Source organism: Peromyscus eremicus, chromosome 14 (genome assembly GCF_949786415.1).
Source record: "Peromyscus eremicus chromosome 14, PerEre_H2_v1, whole genome shotgun sequence".
NCBI lineage: Eukaryota > Metazoa > Chordata > Mammalia > Rodentia > Cricetidae > Peromyscus > Peromyscus eremicus.
Window position 1 is genome coordinate 56700894 of NC_081430.1, and position 7445 is coordinate 56708338.

Sequence of the window (7445 nt, forward strand, 5' to 3'; positions counted from 1 at the left end):
GCAGCTGAAACAGTTATTAGAGTAACTAAGCTCACTCCTCTCAATAGTATACTGGCATTTGATAGAGGGATGTGGAGAAGAACGGGATGCTGAGATGAAGCCATATATACACAGCCAAGAAGAATGGACAGCTGAATTAAAAAACCATCAATAATTTCCAGAATTTAAAATCCTGACTCATGACATGACACTAGTGGAATTCAGGTGTTTCTGGTACATGGACTGCTCTCACCCAATGTGAGGTTGAACTGTTGACTTTGTGTACATCCTACTTCACAAATGAGTCTGTCAGATATGCTAAGCCTATAGACTGAAGATGATGCCCCAGCATTGCGGAGAAACCTCAGGTGACTGTCCAGGCAGCTGGCTGTTTCTGTCAACTCACAAATCTTTTGGAAGTTGCTTGCATGCACTTTCTGTTTTTATTTTTGTTAGCTAATATTATTTCCTTCTTGGGTCTCTGAGGGAGTTGAAGATTAGTTAGTTATAGTTGAAGGTTAGTTAGTTATAGTTGAAGATTAATTAGGATAAAAAGTGAATTAGATACATTTTGGACTTAACAAAATAGGATAATGAAATTATTATCTCTGAATTTGTCAAATACAAATGGACTAGACATTGTTTAGACATTTATTATTTGTATATATTGTATATAGTTATTGTACTTTTGTATATAGTTTTTCTTTTGTTAGTTATAACCTTTTTCTTTTTTTCCTTTTTATTAAAATAGAAAAGGGGAAATGTGGTGGTATTTTACTTGTACTGAAATGTGATTTTAATTGTATGTTAATAAATAAAGTTGCCTGGGGGTCAGAGCTTTAGAGCCATAGCAAGTGCGTGGTGGTGGTGGTGCATGCCTTTAAGGACCTGGAGGGCGGTACATACAGGCAGTGACAAGGCAGTCACGTGTTTAGTTTACAACCAATGAGAAGGCAGAACAGCTAGACTATATAAAGACATACACACAGAAAGAGGCCCTTTTCGAAGAGCTCTCTTGGCTGAAGCAGGATTGCTGAAGCAGGAAGGGTAAGGCTCTTAGTTCTGACCTCTTGGCTTTCTTCTCTGAATCAGCTCTGTGTTTCTTATTTAATAAGACGGTTGGTTACATCTACAGATTAGATTTAAGGTTCTTGTTTGAAAAAAAGAAAGAAAGAAAGAAAAGAAAAGAAAAATGTAAATACTTTACATTGGATTGGATTGTTTTATATTGTATACAAATTATATATATTGAAATTGATATTGTTAGAAAATGCTATATGTATATTTCTTTTTCTTTTTTTTTTTTTTTTGGTTTTTCGAGACAGGGTTTCTCTGTGTAGCTTTGCGCCTCTCCTGGAACTCACTTGGTAGCCCAGGCTGGCCTCAAACTCACAGAAATCCACCTGGCTCTGCCTCCCGAGTGCTGGGATTAAAGGCGTGTGCCACCACCGCCCGGTTATATGTATATTTCTAATTGTACTTATACTGTTCATTTAACAATGTAATGCAATTTTCTGATCCTTGAATGTTATTATTACCAACTATTAGGATATAAAGAAATGAAAGTTAGTAGTTAGACATTATAATAGAACTTGTAGTCATATTAGGTATGTTTTCAAGATTGAGCAGATATATTTTAGATAGACAGGTCATCTTCAAACCCTTCAGAGATCTACAGAATATGGCATTTAAAGTGTTTTAATAACTTAGAAAATTTTTCTTTTTTGTTATGATTATGAGACATGTCGGCTCCTGGCAGTACCAATCTACTTCAGAGAAAATATGGGCATTGAAAAAATGGCAATTGGAGTTAACTTTCATTGTGGCAAAAGTTAGCCAGTGGACAACAAAGTATCCTCTAATCGACTGCTGACAAACAGGACAGACAGGACATGAAACAAAAGACTACTGATTCCTGCCAAAACAAGTGTGGTTATGGCTTTATCAAAAGGCATCTTCTGAGGCCAGGACAATATGGCACCATCCCTGAAGTGGCCTTCCCAATCTGGAAAAGGTACAGTGCCCTTTTCTTTGAAGGCAGCTGAACAGGCAGTGGGCCGATGGCTTCTGATGGGCAATGGAACGACAGCTGAAACAGTTATTCTTGAAAAGTAATTAAGCTCACACCTCTCAATAGTAGAATGGCATTTAATGGAGGGATGTGAAGAAGAACGGGATGCTGAGATGAAACCACATACACACATAGCCAAGAAGAATGGACAGCTGAATTAAAAATACATCAACAATTTCCAGAATTTAAATCCTGAATCATGACATGACACTAGTGGAATTCAGGTGTTTCTGGTACATGGACTGCTCTCACCCAACATGAGGTTGAACTGTTGACCTTGTGTACATCCTATTTCACAAATGAGTCTGTTAGATATGCTAAACCTATACGCTGAAGATGATGCCCCAACACTGTAGAGAAACCTCAAATGACTGTCCAAGCAGCTGGCTGTTTATGTCAAATCACAATTTTTTGGAAGTTGCTTGCATGTACTTCCTGTTTTTATTTTTGTTAGCTAATATTATTTCCTTCTTGGGTCTCTGAGGGAGCTGAAGATTAGTTAGTTATAATTGAAGACTGATTAGGATAGAAAGTGAATTAGATACATTTTGGACTTACAAAATAGGATAGATAATGGAATTATTTTCTCTGAATTTGTCAAATACAAATGGACTAGACATTGTTTAGGTATTTATTACTTGTATATATTGTATATAGTTATTGTACTTTTATATATAGTTTTTCTTATGTTAGTTATAAGCTTTTCCTTTTTTCTTTTTATTAAAATAGAAAAGGGGAAATATGGTGATATTTTATTTTGTACTAAAATGTTATTTGTATGTTAATAAATAAAGTTGCCTGGGGGTCAGAGCTATTAGCAAGCCATAGGAAAGCTGGGCGGTGGTGGTTACATCTACACCCTAGACTTTCCCATGTTACCTCCTTCCAGCTGCTCCTGTGCACCTCCAAGAAAACCATCTCAAATCCATGACTGCTTTTTCTTTGACTATTATGCTTATGCATATAAATGCACCCTATTGGGTCCTTTTAATGTCGCTTCTATGTCCATGATACATGAATTGACCACTAGTGTTGGATAACCAAGGGACTCATTCTTGGGAAAGACTAATTATCTGTCTTTCAGAAGTAATTAATTGCTTGCCTATTTGTACACATTATAAAATCATTTTGGAATAAAATTAATAAGCTAAAAAAAAGAAAAAACCACATGATCATCTCATTGGATGCTGAAAAAGCCTTTGACAAAATCCAACACCCCTTCATGATAAAGGTTTTAGAGAGATCAGGAATACAAGGACCTTACCTGAACATAATAAAGGCAATTTACAGCAAGCCGACAGCCAATATCAAATTAAATGGAGAGAAACTCAAACCGATTCCACTAACATCAGGAACAAGACAATGCTGTCCACTCTCCCCATATTTATTCAGTACAGTACTTGAAGTTCTAGCTAGAGCAATAAGACAACAAAAGGAGATCAAAGGGATATGAATTGGAAAGGAAGAAGTCAAACTTTCACTATTTGCAGATGATATAATAGTATACATAAGTGACCCCAAAAATTCCACCAGGGAACCCCTACAGCTGATAAACTCCTTCAGTAATGTGGCAGGATATATGATTAACTCAAAAATCAGTAGCCCTCCTATATACAAATGATAAATGGGCTGAGAAAGAAATCAGAGAAACATCACCCTTTACACTAGCCACAAATAATATAAAATACCTTGGAGTAACTCTAAGCAAGTGAAAGACCTGTACGAACTTTAAGTCTCTGAAGAAAGAAATTGAAGAAGATATCAGAAAATGGAAATATCTCCCATGCTCTGGGATAGAAAAGATTAACATAATAAAAATGGCAATCTTACCAAAAGCAATCTACAGATTCAATGCAATCCCCATTGAAATCCCAACACAGCCGGGCCGTGGTACCATACGCCTTTAATCGCAGCATTTGGCAGGCAGAGACAGGTCGATTTCTGTGAGTTCGAGGCCAGCCTGGTCTACAGAGCGAGTTCCAGGACAGGATCCAAAGCTACAGAGAAACCCTGCCTTGAAAAAACAAACAAACAAACAAACAAACAAACATCCCAGCACAATTCTTCACAGACCTGGGAAGAACAATACTCAACTTCATTTTGAAAAACAGAAAACCAAGGATAGCTAAAAGAATCATGCTCAACAAAGCCACCTCTGGAGGCATCATGATCCCTGACCTCAAACTCTACCATAGAGCTACAGTAATAAAAATAGCTTGGTATTGGCATAAAAACCAACAGGTGGACCAATGGAATCAAATTGAAGATCGTGATATTAATACACACACCTATGAACATATGATTTTTGACAAAGAAGCCAAAACTGTACAATGGAAAAAAGAAAGTATCTTCAACAAATGATGCTGGCATAACTGGATATCAACATGTAGAAGACTGCAAATAGATCCATATCTGTCACCATGCACAAAACTCAAGTCCAAGTGGATCAAAGACCTCAACATAAACCCAGTTACACTGAACCTGGTAGAAGAGAAAGTGGGAAAGTCTTGAACACATTGGCACAGGAGACCACTTCCTAAATATAACACCAGTAGCACAGAAACTGAGAGCAACAATTAATAAATGGGACTTCTTGAAACTGAGAAGCTTTTGTAGGGCAAAGTACATGGTCAACAAGACAAAACGACAGCCTACAGAATGGGAAATATCTTCACCAACCCCACATCTCACAGATGGCTGATCTCCAAAGTATATAAAGAACTCAAAAAGCTAAACTTCAAAATACTGAACAATCCAATTAACAAAATGGACTACAGAGCTTAACAGAGAATTCTCAACAGAAGAATCTCAAATGGCTGAAAGACATTTAAGGAATTGCTCAACATCCTTAGTCATCAGGGAAATGCCAATCAAAACAACTCTGAGATATGATCTTACACCTGTCAGAATGGCTAAGATCAAAAATACTGAAGACAGCTTATGCTGGAGAGGATGTGGAGCAAGAATAACACAAAATAATAATAATAAAAATATTTTTTAAAAAACCCTAATCATCATGTTGAACAAGGTATAGAGGCAAGATCATCTTACAGCTTGGCCTAGAAAGGCTGTATTCTTTACAGGTTCATAAATGGTTATGGCTTGGAAAAAATAAATACAAGATACCTATCCTGTGTAGGTGAGTGTGGAAGTAAATGTACCAGAATATGTGTGAAAGTCAAACCCTCAGTTCTGGGGATCAAATTCAGGTTGTCAGGCTTGCGGGCAAAGACCTTTACATGCTGAACCATCTCCCTTACCCTGTCTTTGCCTAAAAAATATTTTGTTGAGGAGATGAGTCAGTAGTTAAGAGTACCTATTGATCTTGCTGAGGACCTAGGTCCGGTTCTCAGCACCCACACCATGGCTCACCATGGCTTACAACTGTCCATAACTCTAGTTCCAGGGGATCCAATACCCTCTTCTAACCTCTGCAGGCACACACATGGTATACCTACACACATGCAAACAAAACATCTATACAAATAAAATGAAAATTTTTTCAATTGTTTTATTAATTTGATGTGTATTAGTGTTTTGCCTTCATGTATGTCAGTGCCAACAGAAGCCAGAAGAGGGTCACAGAAACTGGAGTTACAAACAGTTGTGAACCACCATGTGGACAATGGGAATCAAAGACAAGTCCTCTGGAAGAGCAGCAAGTGTCCTTACTTATAGGCAGAGTTTTCCTGTCTAACTTTTCGGTCATGAATTCACGAAAAAGCCGCTTGCCTGTGACTTTATAGTCACCAGCACAGGCTGGAGCTGCACAATGCCAAATTCACTCCCCCCCCCTGCCCCCAGGTAAGTTTTTGTTGCAGCCTTTCTGCAACAAACTCCACAGGCATGGACTCAGAACACTGCCAGAGTTAGCCCCTCATCACCAGCCAGCTCTGCCTTTAGGCAGCTCCCACTCCACATGTTTCTTCCCCACAATCTCCTGTTTGCATTTTTCAGACAGAGAGTTCTCTTTCCCAGTGAGTTATGGGCTTTCCCTGGACACCGTACTTGGGCTGCTGCCACACTAGGTAGCTACCTTGACACCCACTGGGGCTTCTACTGTCTTATGCAGCAGCAGTCAGCTTCACATCTTCACCATCATCTGAATTATCATGGTCAGCAGATTTGTTGAGACTGTTGGGATTTCTTAAAGGGAGGAATTAGTTAAAAGAGAAATTTTTTTGACATGTTAAAAAATGGGAAAGAGCCCGGACTTCCCTTCTGAAGCACAGGTGAGTCCCCTAACTTGCCCCCAACCCCATCCCTGGGCACCAGCCACTCCTGGGAAGACCTGCCCAACTTGGCCCCAGGTTCTGGTCACAGGGCAGGTGCCCTTCTAGCCCCACCGGGAAGGATCCGCTTCTCTAAGACCCCTGGCAGACCCTGCAATCTCCACGCCCTGCCCCCACGCCCATCCGCCTGAGCCCCAAGCCTCTTCCTGAGACTTAGAGGCCAGCCCCCAGCTTCCATCTGGCCCCGGACTTCCCTTCTGAAGCACAGCCCCACCGGGAAGGATCCCCTTCTCCAAGTCCCCTGGCAGACCCTGCAGTCTCCACGCCCTGCCCCCACGCCCATCTGCCTGAGCCCCAAGCCTCTTCCTGAGACTTAGAGGCTGGCCCCCAGCTCCCAGCTCCCATCTTGCCCCGGACTTCCCTTCTGAAGCACAGGTGAGTCCCCTAACTTGCCCCCAACCCCATCCCTGGGCACCAGCCACTCCGGGGAAGACCTGCCCAACTTGGCCCCAGGTTCTGGTCACAGGGCAGGTGCCCTTTTAGCCCCACCGGGAAGGATCCCCTTCTCTAAGACCCCTGGCAGACCCTGCAGTCTCCACGCCCTGCCCCCATGCCCATCCGCCTGAGCCCCAAGCCTCTTCCTGAGACTTAGAGGCCGGCCCCCAGCTTCCATCTGGCCCCGGACTTCCCTTCTGAAGCACAGCCCCACCGGGAAGGATCCCCTTCTCCAAGACCCCTGGCAGACCCTGCAGTCTCCACGCCCTGCCCCCACCCCCATCCGCCTGAGCCCCAAGCCTCTTCCTGAGACTTAGAGGCTGGCCCCCAGCTCCCAGCTCCCATCTTGCCCCGGACTTCCCTTCTGAAGCACAGGTGAGTCCCCTAACTTGCCCCCAACCCCATCCCTGGGCACCAGCCACTCCGGGGAAGACCTGCCCAACTTGGCCCCAGGTTCTGGTCACAGGGCAGGTGCCCTTTTAGCCCCACCGGGAAGGATCCCCTTCTCTAAGACCCCTGGCAGACCCTGCAGTCTCCACGCCCTGCCCCCACGCCCATCCGCCTGAGCCCCAAGCCTCTTCCTGAGACTTAGAGGCCGGCCCCCAGCTCCCATCTGGCCCAGGACTTCCCTTCTGAAGCACAGGTGAGTGCCCTAGCTTGCCCCCAAC